Below are 17,580 nucleotides of genomic sequence, written 5' to 3'. Positions count from 1 at the left end.
AGGCTCTTTTAATTACCCTAATTGTATGTGTGTGTATATACACATAAATATAATCAGTTCAACTCAATAAATGTGTACTGGTCACTAGATGAAGTATAGAAAATATCCAGAGGCAGAACTTTGCGAATTTGGCAGGTAGACAGATTGTATACTCTTTAAGGATAATGTCATTGGTTTCCTGTGTCAGAGTGCCTGGGGTGAGTTGGACAGAGGCCTATTTACTCCCTAAAGATGGGAGGGTAGCCAGTCCACTTGCCTATGTAAAGAATGGAGACTAATGCATATTGAATATATCACATTACATTTTAATTAAAGCATGTTTATACTGCTTATATTTTCGTTCTTAGTATTCATGCACCACAGTGTCCAATATTTATGCCAGTGTGTTTATTTACTTTTCTTAACATCTTATAACACTATACCTCATTGTATCCAATGACGATATTCCTGAGAAAGCAGTGCATAAATCAAACCACATTTTCACTTTGACTTCCACCGTAAATTTAGTGATGCTTAATCTTGATTTCTAACAGATTTTAGTTAGAAGTAACTCCTCACATGACATTGCTGTTTTCCTGCCAACTTGCATTTAAACATGGCTTTCAACAGTGTTTCAAAACTAATTGTTTATACCCCTCATTTTTTTTTTTGTTGTTTTGGGGGTTTTTTGTATAAATATTTTTTACTGAAGTATATAGTCAGTGTACAGTGTTGTATCAATTTCTAGTGTACAGCATAATTCTTCAGTCATACATGAACATACATATATTTGCTTTCATATTCTTTTTCACCATAAGTTACTACAAGATATTGAATATAGTTCCCTGTGCTATACAGTATAAACTTGTTGTTTATATATCTTATATATTGTAGTTAATATCTGCAAATCTCAAAACTCTCAATTTATCCCTCCCCATTCCCTTCCCTCCCTGGCAACCATAAGTTTGTTTTCTATGTCTATGAGTCTGTTTCTGTTTTGTATTTATGTTCTTTTTTAGATTCCACATATGAGTGATCTCATATAGTATTTTTCTTTTTCTTTCTGGCTTACTTCACTTAGAATGACAATCTCCAGGTCCATTCATGTTGCTGCAAATGGCGTCATTTTATTCCTTTTTTATGACTGAGTAATATTCCATTGTATAAATATACCACAACTTCTTTATCCAGTCATTTGTTATTGGACATTTAGGTTGTTTCCATGTCTTGGCTATTGTAAATAAATGCTACTATGAACATTGGGGTGCATATACCTTTTTGAATTAAGGTTCCCTCTGGATATATGCCCAGGAGTGGGACTGCTGGATCAGATGGTAACTTTTATTTTCAGTCTTTTGAGGAATCTCCATACTGTTTTCCATAACAGCTGCACCAAACTACATTCCCACCAATGTAGGAGGCTTCCTTTTACACCCCTCATTTTTATTACAAGTAATCAATGACATCACCATCAATTGTTCAAACCATGACATAGAAATGATATTCCTTGTAAAGGAGAATCTATATTTTCTCACTATTTTACAAATGTCAATAAGGACATTTTTAGATTACTGTGTTATCTGTAAAATGCAACCTAAGTTGTATTATTATTATTATTATTATTATTATTATTATTATTATTATTATTATTATTATTATTATTGAAACACAGCTTCAAGTTGCCTTCTTCTGTTCAGATTGTTGTGCTCTAAGCCTGTCCCGTCTAGAAATTTTAGCATTATCAGAACAATTTTAATGATCACTCATATCATAAACTTGTTTTGAAATACCTGGTTTGCAGGCTCAGTTTTCCTATGTAATGTTTGCCATTTCCTCATGAATTTTCATCTACCCTGAAGCTATGCAGTTGTCTCCTACCTGGCAGCAAAAGGTTTCCTGTTCTCATTCTAGGTCTCTCCTCTCTGTTGCTGGATCCCCTGGAAAAGACAGTATCTAAAGGTCAGATAAATGAAGAGTTTTACCTCCTCCCTCTCCTTTGGCATAAAGGGTAACTCCTGGGAAACTCTGTCAAGGCAGCCACGGTGTTCTGAAAACTGGAAATGTTTTGTTCTCTCTCTCAGCCGAGTCCATTCTTTAACTCTTCAAAAGGCTCCTCGCTGGCTGACGTCATCCTGATGTCAGAACTCTCCCCAGACAGCCCTTTCTGCCTGGCAGGGCCACTCCCCACTCCAAGTCCACCGTGCCTGAGGCACCCTATACCACCTAAGTTGCTACAAGTGGCTGAAATCTCTCTACTCAGGGTTCTCTGCCTCCTTTCCTTTTTTTTTTCTTTTCTTTTCTTTTTTAACTTGTAGGAAGATGTAGAAACCTACAGAAGAAAAAATGTCTATTATTTTTCTGCCTTCAAGAGAGTGTGGCAAACTGTCCTGTAATGGTGCACTTACCCCTGAGCTTTTTCTCAGGAATCTTTCCAGCTGAGAAGACAGGTGGCTTAGAGAAAATGAATTCTTAGCAACTACATTTATTTCCTTTCCTTTTCTTTCTCAGAGCAGTGGGAATGGCACTTGGTTTCATTTTCTTCCAGTCAATGACTCAACTAATATTTCTTGAATAATGACTGTAGATGTGGAGAAAATTCAGGCTCTGGGAATAAAGTGGTGAACAAAAGAGACCAGGTCTCTGCTTTTGTAAATCTTACAGTCTCAAAACAAGCAGAGGAGCAGATCAGTGTAATCATCTCTCCTGATCGCTGAACAGTGACCTCACCCCTCCTAGATCTCCAGTTCTGGTCAAGAAGGCCAGGAGGAGGTGTAGGACCCAAATGTCCCTTCGTGTACTGATGATGCCTTGGTCTGCAGGTGCTTCTTATATCAGAAAACTTGTCCAGACACCCCTAAAATAATTCTCAGTCACTTCTATTTCCTGTAATTATATGCAGATCATATTGAAAATATCAGGTCATGATCTGATTTCCTACTCAAATTCACTGCTGTCAGTGAGGAGGCTTTACAAAACTCATGAAAATATATATAGTGACACAAAAATACAAATCTAAATATCTGCAGTAGAGATATGCAAATTAACTTAACCACCATATTATTTTACTAGCAGGAGATTCTAGCTAATAGGAAATTTTATGAGGTGTCACAGCACCCATAAAGTGTGGAGAATAAATAAATGAATTCCTGAACAATGTGGTATAAATTTAACGTTACCTTTAAATATGAAAAAGAAGCCTATAATATATATCTCCATTAGGATCTTGAATTTGTCTAACTGGTTATCACTAATGCCCTATTGAAATGCAATTGAAAATTAATATAGCTGGCAGTAAAAAATATGACTATTAGGGAAAGTTCATGCATGATATTTTTATAGACTTGCCAAGTCTCTGGAATTCAGAATGTGGGACAGATGGTCACATGGTGAATTTTTCTCACTCACTAATGCTTTCTGCTGCTTCACTGATTTTTGCTCTTCAGATGACTTCAGTCTCGTTCAGAACGTGTGGCAAATGAAAGATCCCCAATTGTCTTCACTCAAGGTAAAAAATCTTAATATGTCTATGATAGAAAATTATATAAATTCTATAGCTCTAAGCTACACCAGAGCCTTCTTAAATTTCTAGGTCCTTTACAGGGAAATTTTAAGTTTAAGTTTATATCTAAGCATGAAAATGATTTTTCTTAGAGTGTAATATGCTCAGATCCTAATTTTTCTCATTTTTTCCATTTATTCAGTTATTCATTAAGTTCATAGTCAATAAAGATGACTTTTTTCAGTTATTTAGTCATCACTTTGGATGTATCTGTCTGCTCAGGCTACCATGCTAAACTACCACAAACCGCGTGGCTTAAATAGTAGACATTTATTTATCACAGTCTGAAGACTAGACATCTCAGATCAAGGTCTGGCAGGTTCAGTTTCTGGTGGGAATTCTCTTCCTAACTTGCAGACAGTCTCCTTCTTGCTGAATCTTCACATGCCCTTTCCTCCGTGGTGTGCAGAAAGAAAGTCTGGTGTCTCTTCCTCTTCTGAAAGGGACATAAGTTCTATCAGATTAGGGCCCCACCCTCATGACCTCATTATACCTGTATCACCTCCTGTTGCAAAGCCCCAATCTCCAAATACAGCCACACTGGGGATTAGGGCTTCCACCTACAACTTTCAGGGTGACATGAGTCAGTTGATGACACTAGGATACCCATATTTCATCATTATTAAATAAAATGAATGTCACCTTAGACATTTCATGGTAGGCCATACACTTTCCAATTCTTCTCATTGCAAACGATTATTAAAATGTAGATATGGCTACTGCGTGGCAAAATAATTTTCAGCCCTGAATTGGCACAATTCAGAATCTTTGTGGCAAACCGAGGTTGTTAAAATCATATATACAAGGTTCAAAGCCAAATGGTCCACAGCGTGGCCATGAAGCAAAAGCACATGTTTTCTTATGTGGCCAAGGAAATCAAACTACTCCTTACTATCAGTTTTAAATTTAGATGCTGTTCATACTAGGTCCTTCATACATGACACCGATACATCAGATATTTCATGACAGGCATGCATTTTATTATACAAATGGTGACATTTAAAACAATTACTTATGAGGGTTGCATTGGTTAAACACCAATGATCCATTGTTCTTGGTCACAGCTGACTGTGTGAGGCTTGTGGTCTGATCCAAGGCCAGTCACACTCAGTGTTAGTTGGGTTAGTCAGAAGCCCATGAAGGGGCCAGTAATGAATCTTTACACCTACACAGACTATGGTGATAAAATGGACTAATTCTTTCTCTTAGAAACTTGAGCTGACATTTCTGATCCAAGTGTACCAGTTGGTAGGGGCACCAAAAGATCAAGACACAGGGAGAAGCAGTGAGTGTGTGGGGTGGGGGGTGATGGGTGGGAGGGGGAACAGCAGAGTTCGGTCAATGTGGAGTCCTGAAGCAGATCTCAGGAGGTCTGTAGCAGTGTGCAATAAAGAATTAACCCTGCCCAAGAGAGGCTAGGCCTTTGCTTCTGCTCCTGCAAGGTCATCTCTAAACCTTTGAGTGCCTTGCCTCATAAGAGTGTCTTTGTTTACCTTGATTGGACTTAGGCCATCATTCTACATAGTCTTAGGATGTAGTTTATGGTGGAATATCTTATGTCACATGGTACCAGCTAGACTTCCAGAGCAGCCAGAGACTGTCAACCGTGTCTATATGATGGGACCCCAAAAAACTCTGGGCTCAAAGCTCAGGTGAGCTTCCCTGGTTGGCAGTACTCCATGTATATTGTCCTACTTTGTTTCTAGGAGAGTCTATACTGTTTATGATCCCACAGGGACAGGGCAACTAAAAGGAACCACTCTCCTGGTTCCAAACTTTTCTGACACATCTGCCAGGCATCTTGCACAAGGCCTGCTTACAGGGAGCTTTTGTTCTTGTGAAACCAGATTGCAAGACCTTTTCCAGGTGAGTCCAGCCATGTTGATGCCTCCCTTCTGTGTTTCCACAGGTGTCCCTACAGTGAACTCTCTCCCTCAAACATCTCTAAGGGAGTTTATGAGAACATAACAAACCCAGCATTGCGGTCAAAGACGTAGCATATGCTTTAGATCTCTTTAGTTTCTTTAATTCACACTTGCAAATATGTTGCAGTGAAATTCGAGTATCTGTAGGAGAGATTTGTCAGGACTGCCACTATGGAACTGTAAGATGAGAACAAGAAACAACAGGAAGAGCGGTAGGACAACAGTGAAAGAACAATTGCTGTAGAAATTTTGTTCTTTGTGTTTAAAGAAAGGTTATTCTAAGGTAGCTGGTGCTTTCTAAGAGGAGAAATGGCTTTCTGGATACCCTGCTGTTTAGCCTGCTGCTCCTGCGGTGAGTGCCGGAAAGAAGGCATCTCCTTTCACATGGATGCTCTCACAGAAAAATGTCTGTCCTATGACTCATTTCCTTGGAATCTTGTTTCTTGCTTTCCAAGGAAATAGGTTGCTAATATGATAAATTTATCCTTGCTGAGTTATCTGGTGTCGTGTGCTTAATATATAACCACTGAGAACTACCATTTATAATTTTGGGAATATCTTTTGTAATGTGGATCCACAGATCAAAGAAAGCTCTCTAAGGGTCAGCCTTTAGGTAGACCAGTAGTGAGGTTCTTTGGCTGTTGTATGTTTGGAAGAGCATTAGGAGACCTGTGTTCTATTCTGCCAGTAATAAAAAGTGAGACTTTGAACAAAGGATTTGATCCTTATCTGTATCCTCAACTGTAGAATGAGAGAAATAGTCTTACAATCTTATCCACAGGGAGACCCTGCCAATGACCAACAGCGTTTTCTCTGTGTAGGGTGACCATGCATCTGGGTCTGCCAGGGACAGTGACAATTTATGCCTACTGCCCCAGCATAATTATTAATTAATTATTAGGTGTGCTCCCTTCATGCTCAAAAGCAGCCTGGTCTGGATGATATCCAGGCTGATTTTGTGCCAAATTCTCAGTTTATCAGAAACTTCCTCATTATTATTGTCCTGATGGCCCCATAGTGATGAGCATAGGTAAGACTTACCTGCTCAAGGATCTGTGGCTAAACCTCACCCCAAATTAAAAGCCAAAATCTCCAGTGCCTGACGGAGGTAGTAATATCTTTTTAAAATTTTACAGAGACTGAGCCATTTTACCCAAAAGCTCTTTATATAAAAATCCTAAGTCAGAAAATAATTAGATTGTTTTTTAGGAAACCAACATTATCTTTTCCTTTCGTTCTTTACTCTTTTCTACCCCTACCCTTCACCCCTGCCAACACTATAAATCAAAAAGGAGCAAAAGTTATCTAATGCTAATTATCTAGGTTTACATTTTCCTCAATTCATTGAAATCCTCCGTTTCTGAAAATCCCCTCCATCCAGGAGACTTCAGTGAGCATATTCATGTTTCAAACAAACCTGCCTTTGTTAATCATCAAAAGGTATTTTCTTTAATAAATGAAGCTCGGCAGTCCCTGCAGCTGTGTTGTTTATTTTACAGCAAGCACAAAGGCAATTTATTTTTTTAAATACTATAATTAGATTAGTGTTCTCTTTACTGAAGCATCTGTAGGAAAGTGAGAGTATGTTTCTTTGAATGAATGAACAGTCACATTTATTTTTATTAAACCTGAACTTGTCCTCTGAGATAGCTGAGTTTAATTTTATGTTCTAATACAACACGTAATATTCCAACTTTTTTTCAGGTAAAGCTCTGGTCTCCCAAAAAGGAGGTTGGACTAAATTGAATCTTCTGATTCCAATTTTATGAACTGCATTAAAATCTCTCTAGGGTGCAGGATTATGTTTGTGTTGAAGAATGACTGCATTAAGGTATGTATTTGCATACATAAATAAATATATCCAATGGTTATCTATGACCTGTCATTGACACAAGGAGTATCATAGAACATAGTGACATTATACCTTTGTTATGACTCTCTAGGTCTTTACTGAAAAGTTTTCAAAGTGGTGTTTATAAATCAAAAAGATTAATTTCCAAAATAGAGCCACTTTTAAAGTTTTGGAAACTGGTTTATCAATGCTGCATCTATAAAATGGTCCCTTAGGACTGTCTAGACAGCAGTTCAGTCACTCAGGGAATAAGGCATCACCTCTTGACAAGCCCCCTTTCCTTCTTTCTTTGGTATCGCCAATAAATAAAACATTTTCCTTTCTCTATATTCTTTTCATCTTACTTGAGAAAATGCAATTTTTTTGCTGATACTATACCTGTAACAAGAGAAAGCTCTTCTAGTTCTCTATTGCTGTGTAACAAAAACCACACATTAGTAGCTTAAGACAATGATTTGTTATTACCTCTCGGGGTCCGTGGGTTGACTGGGTTCCGCTAGTCTGTCTTGCTTGGTGTGTCTCAAGCAGAACAGAGAAATGGTGACTGGGGCTGGGGTTCCTGAAGACTCAGCAGGGCTAGACATCCACGTGGGCCTCGCATCGCACGCAACTGACTTTTTGGCTGAGACGACTTGGACAGCCCCAGGGATCTGGCCAGTTAACCTCTCTCTCTCTCCTTCCTCCTCTTGCCCTCCCCTCCCTTTTCTACATGACCTATTCAAATGGCTGGTCTGGGCTTCCTCACACCATGTCCGGCTCAGAGTGAATGGGCTTCTTAAACGGGGACTGGCTTCGCCCAAAGCAAGTGTTCTAAAAGCCCAGCGCAAAGCTGCATGGCTTCTTGTAGCCTCACCTGGGAAGTCACGCCGCATCACTTCCATCGCCTTCTATTTTCTATACCAGGATCACCGCAGGCTCAGTGTGGGAGGGAACCGTGCGGTGACGGGAGCTCTGGAAGGCATGGTTCCCTGAAATGAGGCAAGAGGAGTCCAGCATTTTTTCAGACAAACTAACACAAGACAAAACAAGACACAATGTTAAAATAAATTTAGTTATAATAAAGAATAAATACCATCCAACCGCAAGCCTATAATTTTTCTAAAAAGTTTCCTTCATAACTTAATGTCTGTATTTATCTCCTTAAATACTAGTAGCCACTTTTTCTACTTATTTTTAATGTTATGATTTTTCTCTTTTAAGTATAGTGTTATAATTATTTTCTGCAATATTCTTTTATAAAACATATTTTTATTTTAATAACGTGTTAAACGGGATTTATGGGCTCTGCTAAGGATGTATCACAGCCTCTGACAGAATTATTAATCAACTTTGGGGACATGATTTTATTTGAATCATGAAGAATTCACATAAGCAAACATCCAAACAGTAAGATAACTTGCTGCAAAAAAAAAATTATTTTTGAGAAAATATCTTTCAGATTGTGGTAAGATCTAACAAAGGAACATATCACTTTCTCAGTGACGGCAATAAGTTCTAGAATTTTACCTTAACTGAGCTACAATTGTTAATATCTACAAAAAGAAAATATAAGTTAAATCGTTTTCAAATCACATTTTTGACATTGGAATATCTAATCTCTATTCACTAATTTCTTTTTCAATATCTACTTCTTTTCATATTTAAAAGTATTAAGGGCCTAAGGAAATAAATTATTTGTATTATACTTTCCCAGTAATACATGAAGTCTTCTTATGTAGGTGAAAAAAGTATAAATTCTACTGAATATAAATTTATGAATTTTAGAAAAAGAACATGGAAGCCTTACAAACTACACAAATTATTCAGTAAAGTTTTTCAAAAGTAGTTGTATTTTGTTTTCTCTACTCTGAAACATTTTCTTACTATTTCAATCAATATATTTAAAACACATACAATCATCATTTCATTGCAACTTCCTCCAAACCACTTGAGTTATAAACGCTAAAGATTACCATTTACATAAAAGGTTAGAGAAAGTTCTCAAAGCAACAGTAAAAGCAAGACAAAATGTTGGAATCTGTATTCTTCCACAGTGAAATTGATCACAAAACTGTTCTGATTGAGATTTATTATTTTAAAATAGATGTTATACCCAAGAGAAAGTTCACTTAAGGTATTCTTTGGAAATTAGGAATAGAAAATTTATTATAAACCTTTTAGATTATGGGCCATCAATTTAAAAATAGATTATGTAGTGAAACACTAGACACAAGGGGAAATAAAAAGAAGTAGCAAGTTAAGTAGAAAAAAAAGAAAAAACCTTGGAATATTAAAAAATAAAAAGAAGAAAAAGCCAGAATAACAATTCAAAGGAAAGGTAGAGGAAACCACTGGGGAATGTTTTAATGAACTGAGTAAGGTAGAAAATACTTTTTCCAATAAAGGAATGTCTTTTTAAGAAGTCCTGATAAAAGGGAAAAAAAGAAACTTTTTACGAGCCATTGTAACACAGAGAAAGTGTTGCAGAAAAGTGGAACCATAAGTTGTAACCCAATTTTAACCTTAAAGTAAATCACAGTATTCTAGATTAGATCTACCAAGCAAAGTTGGCTATTATTCCTTTGTTTTATATTCTATTCTTCTGCAGCTATATTCCAGTATCTTCTTTGCCTGTTTAGAGAGCTGATTTGTACTGCCTGATGGCCTCAATGATTTTTTTCTCTAAAATAATTTTAAAAATCTATTTGTTGACAGATGTGTGAGATGACAATTTCACTTAGTTTAACATTTTCTTTGTTTTCCATTCCTAGATGAATTCATACCAGATTTGCCCTGAACACTGTATGCAATGAACAGCATTATCTTTTTCTACTTTCTGGCATAGTTTTAATTTCTTACAAGAGTGATCAATTTTAACAGATTTTTTTATGGGCAAAATGGAGATGAAGATGATGGTGATGGTAGGGGTTTATAGAGTGATTAGATAAAATTAGCAAAAAACAAAAAATGATAATTCATACAGAAAAAGGTTTAGGAAAAAATTTAAAAATTATTATTAAAGGGAATAAAGTGTTAATAACATGACAGCAGGCCCAAAATTGAGTTGCTTATGCTAAGCCCTACTCCCATGTCACCAAATTGACTTAATTAGTTTGGGCTTTCCCAGACATGGAATCTTCAACCAGTCAATCAGAAGTCACCTGATGTGTACTAGGTTAGATAATTTTCCTACTAGGTCCCTAGCAGCCCCTAAAGGAAAGTAACCTCGCAATAACCAACCTGCTTTCTTACCTAGCTTATAACTTCCGAGCTCCTGCTCCCTTCTGTCTATGTAGTGTTTTATTTTGTACAGGTCTTGGAAGATCCTTTCCATCTGCCAGATGGGATGCTGCCCAATTCAAATTATTTTTTGTTCAAATAAACTCTTAAAAATGTTAACATGCTCAGTTTGCCTTTTAACAGGATATTTTCAGTGTTAAGACACATAATTCAGAGATGATAATGAGTGTTCTGTATTCTGGTACAAAAGGAGATAGAGGTTTATGTGGGAACCATACTTCTCAGATAACAAATACCTAAAAGTATGTCACTTCGGCCTACAGTTGCTTTGTGTTGAGCCTGACACTGTTCAAAATTCAGCCCATTTTCTTGTTAAAGAGACTCACCCACCTCTGCTTGTGGACTTGCTGCTCTTTGCTTAGCTCTACCTCTGGGCATCCTTGATATGTGTCTTTTTCCAGTTGGTCCACTATAACTCAGGATACAAAAACTGCTTAGGTTTCCTGATCTTTTCTTTCCCATCGCAGCCTCACCCTGTAGGGTGTTTTACCATCATAAACATTGATTTAAGTTGGTGACGTCACTCTCATTCTTGTTGGCTGTGATCTTGACTTGCTCTTGGGCAATTCTGAACCCATTTTGCCCACTCTGATATCCTCCTATTTCTTCAAAGAAGGCTGAGAATCCCTGAGGGAAATATGTAATAATTATTTTTGGCAAAATGTGTATATATATATATATATACATTTTTTTTCTTTTAGTTACTTTCTGAACTGGAGACCAACTGAGTATTGTCTCTGTCTAGTTAGATATGCTTCAATAAAATACTGATAGCTATAAAATAATCTATTTTATTAGATTATAAAATAATTGTCTAATTTAGCACCTGGATAATATAATACCTTATAAACAATAAATATAAACAAATGTTGAATAAATAAGTATCTTTATACTTTAAATTATTGCCTTAAACAAACTTATTTTCACTGCTTTTGAAGACCTTTAAAGCCATATGCTTAACTGACTGACAATTACGGAGTTATTTTTTTTTATCACCATTCATTTCTCATTTATATTTCTATTAAATTCTCACTGTTATTGCTTACTACTGTTTTTATTCAAGTTATTTTATTATAGAAAACAATGCAAGCACATTGGACAAAATGTTTAGCACAGAAGTCTCTTGGAGAGGGTGTGGAGAAAAAGGAACCTTCCTACATTGTTGGTGGGAATGTAAATGGGTGCTGCCACTATGGAGGACAGTATAGAATTTTCTTAAAAAACTAAAAATAGACTTACTGTATGATCTAGCAATCCCACTCCTAGGCATATACCCAGAGAAAAGTACAATTTGAAAAGACACATGCACTCCAATGTTCACAGCTGCACTATTTATGATACCCAAGAATGGAAACAACTTAAATGCCCATCAACAGATGACTGGATAAAGAAGATGTGGTATACATATGCAATGGAATATTACTCAGCCATAATAAAGAATGAAATAATGTCATTTGCAGCAACAGGGATGGACCTAGAGATTATTATATTGAGTGAAGTAAGTCAGACAGGGAAAGACAAATACCATATGCTATCACTAATATGTGGTATCTTAAAAAAATGATACATATTCTATTTAAAAATCAAAAATAGACTCATGGACATAGAAAACAAACTATGGTTACCAAAGGGAAAAAGGCAGGGAAGGGTAATTTAGGGGTTGGGGACTACTAGATACACATTACTACATATAAAATAGATAAACAAGGGCCTACTGTATAGTACAGGGAACTATATTCAATTTCTTGTAATACCATATAATGGAAAAGAAGATGAAAAGAAAAAATATGTATGTTTGTATATGTATACCTGAATCGCTTTGCTGTACACCTGAACCTAACATTGTAAATCAATGACACTTCAAAAAAATTTTTTTTAAAAGTCCATTGATATCTGCAGGAGGACTGATTCCAGGACCCCTGTGGATACCAAAATCTGCAGATGCTCAAGTGCCTTGTACAAAGGGTCACAGTATTGGCATGTAACTTACTCACACCCTCCCAAACACTTAGGTTAGTTATAATACAAAATACAATATAAATGTTATGTAAATAGTTATAAATACAATGTAAATGATACATAAATAGTTGCCAGGATGAGGCAAATTAAAGTTTTGCTTTTTGAAACTTTCTAAAATTTTCTCCAAACATTTTTGATCTGCAGTTGGTTGAATACAGGGGTATCAAAACCACAGATATGGAGAGTTACTTTATCAAATAATACAGGAGAAAAAAATTTCAGTTACCCATAGTCTCAGACTTAACCCCAGATATAACTACCTTGAATATTCTAATCTTTTTTTTTTCCTCAAAACTATGTTTGGGTGTGTACACATGTGTGTGTGTGTGTTGCTGTTAATGCTGGATTCCAATTGCATGCCCCTTTTTTTTCCTACTAGAGTTTTAGAGATTTTTAAAGATTCATTAATAATAGTTTTTAAAGTTTGCCTTATCCCTCCTGGATCACAAAGCATACTTTCCACATTATTAAATACTCTTCAAAAATATGGTTTTCCTTGACTGCCTAATATTGTCTCCTACAGACTGCCATAATTTACTTAACAATTCACTGGTTATTGACCATTGCTACTTTCAAAGTTTTGCTCTCTAAATAATGCTATGATGAAGATCCATTAAAGCAAATCTTTTAGTGTCTTTCTGACTATGTCTTTAGGAAAAGATTCTTAAAAGTGGAATTAGAGGGTGAGTCACTCTTCAGACTCTTGTCACATGCTGTCAAAGTGTTTTCCAGAAAGCCTGTATCCAGCTGCACTTCCACCAATGGCAATGTATGAGAATTCCTATCTCACTGCATCTCAGCATCCTGACATCCATAGATAATGATTTCCACCACGCCAGGGCTATGTCTGTGTTGTTCTCTCCTGTATCTAAGAACCAGCACAATTAGACGTTCAAAAAAATCACTCAATAATTATTTGAAGAGAAAATTAATAAATATTTAAATCTTTATAAGGTAAAAAGGCAGAATGCTCATTCTTTTGAAAAATTGATTGATGGCTGTTATATAACAAACACAGACATAAAAGTCTGTGACTGCTGCTCTTACAGGGCTTTCAATCTGACATTGAAATATTTACAGTTTTAACTTGAATTACTGTATTACTAGTAAGGTTTATTTTTCTATTTTTCTTCTGTATTGACTTCTTATGCATTATTTCTTTTGTGAATTACCTATTCATGGATTTTATTCATTTTTCCATTGGTATTTTTGAGTGCTTTTCTAAACATCCAGTGAGAACTCTTTATATATTATTAACTGTTTGCCATATTTACATACAGAATTATACTATATTTTAACACCTGGTTAATATACCAGCTAGCTATACCATCTTGGGAAAGTTAATTACTCTACATCTCAGTTGAGATTGAAACAAAACCTATCTCAAAAGATCTTTGTGATAAAGAAATGGGATAGTTCACATAAAACTTTAAGCCCAGGATCTTAAATAGTAAGTACTTGATACATAAGTATTAGTTTTATTATTAACGTTATCACTGCTATTTCTATTGCTCAAATAATCCTTCCATTTCAAAGATCAACTAAAAAGTAACCCATACTTTCTTCTGCTTATAAGTTATATAAACTCTCTCAGGTCACAGCTCCCTTAATGTCTAAGTAATTTTTTCAGGGTATTTGGCATCAAAAAAATACCTACTACCACTAAGTAATTAGGTACAAACAATTTAAGAAATATTTATGTCCTACTAATAGCTGTTTGAAAAAAGATTCGCATAAATTGAAAACATTTAAAAATTGTATTCTTACATAACTTCAATTATTAATGGGCCTGTGTGTCTAATGAGTACTGTACACCTTCTCAAATCTCAGACTGAAATCCACCACACTCCCTGACACACAGTGAATTTTACACTGTATTTGCTTCTATCATAGCTATTCTTATGATTTAAAAAAAAAAGGATGCCAATGAAACAAATGTAGCTAATCAATCTAATGACAAAACTGTGTGTCTGGAACTAGCAGCTTGTGACATGTCTAATATATGTCAAAAATTGTTATGCTTCCCCTGAAATTGTAAAACATCCCATGGTGCCCCTGAATTGACCCTTTGCACCTAGGGTGATTTGATGCAACATTTGGGGCCATGGGGTTATGTTTTACATTAGCTTTTATTTTCTCCTTTATATGTAACTCTTTAATTCATTAGTATTTTACTTTTAATAATTTAAGACTGTAATTTTTCATAGCAATGCTTACCAACATTATTGAAATGTTTCCTTTGTTGGGGTTTAGTATTTGCTTTATCACACATCAAAGTAATACATAGACCATATGCATCAGAATTTCGTTGTGTGCTTGTACGTAAATAGTGCCAGACGTAGTCAGGATGCTTTTGGATAGGATCCCAGAAACTGAATATTTTAAGCAACATTGATAGGTGATCCTTGGGGACCCTAAACTTGAGAAAAATTTTCCTGGGATCTGTTTCTGGGTTATCTATTCTATTCCACTAACTTTCTGTTGAGTTTAAGTTGATTTTAATTGCGCTAGCTTTGTAACATGTTTCCTTATCAGGAAAAAAAAAAAAAAAAGCCTGTTCTATTCCTCTCATTTTTAATGCCTATATGCACTTATTTATTTTTAAAATGAACTTGAGAGTCTTTCTTTCAACTCAAAAATGATCATAGCTTTCTTCACATAGATCCTAGACATTTTTTTTAAGTACCAAAAATTTACTATATGTGATTGAGGTATTGTCATCACTGTTACTGTGGATAAATACAAAATGTTTATTTTTAGACATCTGTTTTAGCAAGTTAACATGCATTCTCTAGGTATTTAACTACAATGACTTTAAATAATCATATTTCCCCTCTATTTCAAATATTTGTAGTCACTTTTTTTTACACCATATTTCTATAAGGGAACTTTAGAAATTAGATAGCATATCTTTGTCTTGAATTTCATGCTGGTGTTTCCCTCTAAGAAAGATATTACTCTTATTTTGAGATATTTCAATCATGTTAGAGGCATACATTTGTTTCATTTAATTAATTAATGTTAAAACATTTTCATTTAATTAATGTTCAAATATTTCCAAATGTCTTTTATACTGACATGATATGCTTTTTTCTTATGTTCATGTTTTAATATTTACTCACTTACCAGTTCTCTCATCTGTAAAATGGAGATAATACAGCATACATGGTTTGTTGTTTGGAATAAATGATCTGATGTATGTAAAATGCTTGAAACAATGCATGGAACATTGTAAATGCTCAGTAAGTTTTAGCTATCCTCAGCATCACTGTAATTATCACTTTCATCATTATGTGTCCTGGATTAAAAACTACTTTATCCTGATGAATGATTCTTTTATAAATGATTGGAATTTATTTGCCATATTTCACTTAGAGTTCCTACATCTGTTCATTAGTGCCATCATTGTATAATTTTACTTCCTCAGTTTTCATGAGTTTTAATATCAAGGTTTTGTTATTTTCATGAGACAGTAACTACCTTGGTATCTTACTCTATCTCTGGATAGATTTTATAGCATAGCAACTAGTTTGGGGGTGAGTAGTTCATAAATAAAACCAGTTGGCCCGGAAGCCTTCTTCAAAGGTCAATCTTATATCACTCTCTGTCTGTTGAAGCTATATACACCTTCTTAACCAAATCTTAGTATTACTCTATTTTAAAACAGATCATTTGTTTCATCAGTATTTTCTACTAGCTTGGAATTTATTCACTTAGAATAGTATTTATATCTGTTAACTACTTTCTGTATTTGCTATCTTATAACTTAGATAGATTCAATTTTCTCCTCCCATTCCTGCAAAGGGGAGAAAGGTGCTTCCCCTCCACTTCACGCCACTTGAAATCACCTCAAGAGGAACTGCAAGGAGACAAGTCAGAAAGTGTGATATGTTCACCTAAGAGTTTGGGAAACATTAAACTGATGTCTGACTCATGCCCAGGAAAGCTGAAGGGTGAGTGGTTGGTCTATATTCCAGGAAACAGTCTATGAAGAGAGAAAAATACACTGAAAAAGAGCTGCTTTTCCACTGCCAGCAGGACTTCCCATGGTCCACATGTGGGCCACACAGGAGGGAACCAACTGGGACTCATTTTAAAACAGACCTCTCAAAGATGGCTTCTTGACATGCGTGAGGTGACTCAGTTGACCTTGGAGTACACTGGATGCATAAACTGAGAGTGGACTGTCAGAAGTGCTGTGTGTACCTGATAAAGGCATGACTGCTCTCAGAGAAAAGGAAAACTGTATGCCTTATACATGTGTTTAATACAAATTTTATCGCTACGAAGAATGTATAAGAGACAGTATGCAAATAATCATGAAGCATACAATATTCCATGTTGTAAATTCCATACAGCCAAGGCATTCTCTGAGAAGCCTTTTTCTATTGATTTTTTTGATGAATTATTGAATCCCTAAGCAAACTAGGATTGCAAATCAGTGTAGATAAACAGTAGATTCAACATGAATGTTGGCTGATAGTTTTGTGTACATTAATGACTAAAATGAAAAGTAAAACAACAAAGACATGTTGGAACATCATCATTATCCATAACATGAGTGGCTTCTTTGCTAATTGGATAATATTTTTCAACTACTGGAAGAATAGTTCCTTGGTTTTTGTGCTATTCACAGTGTAATGGCTACAAATGTAAGCTTGGTCTATATTATTAGTATTTTTTTCCATTACTTTCTTAAGTCTATGTGATCACTTACACAAGAAATAAAAACCTAATTTGCAATATTTGCCAGTTTCACTGTTGTATATAATTCCACCATGCACAGTTTAAAACTACCACCTTGACATCCTTGAATGCAGAGCAGGGAAGCATTTTACATGACTCAGCTCATCACTATACAGTTGATCCTATGATTTGCCAATTTCATGTCTGTGAATTAGCCCACTTGCTACAACCTGTATGTAATCTTCAGATCAACACTCACATTCTTTTCATAGTCAGTCATG

The 17,580-nt window shown here is 35.5% G+C and overlaps 1 long non-coding RNA gene across 1 annotated transcript; it reads left to right on the top strand.

Moving 5' to 3' along the window:
* Positions 1-1,888: 1,888 nt before the first annotated feature.
* LOC116154342 (uncharacterized) lies at positions 1,889-17,137 on the top strand. The gene is made up of 4 exons (XR_010380521.1): positions 1,889-1,938; positions 3,423-3,484; positions 7,168-7,294; positions 16,384-17,137. It is a non-coding gene; the product is annotated as an uncharacterized LOC116154342 (long non-coding RNA).
* The last annotated feature ends 443 nt before the right edge of the window (positions 17,138-17,580 follow it).

The sequence above is a fragment of the Camelus dromedarius genome, chromosome 4 (genome assembly GCF_036321535.1).
Source record: "Camelus dromedarius isolate mCamDro1 chromosome 4, mCamDro1.pat, whole genome shotgun sequence".
Taxonomy (NCBI): domain Eukaryota; kingdom Metazoa; phylum Chordata; class Mammalia; order Artiodactyla; family Camelidae; genus Camelus; species Camelus dromedarius.
This window is presented reverse-complemented; position numbering and strand designations above follow the sequence as displayed.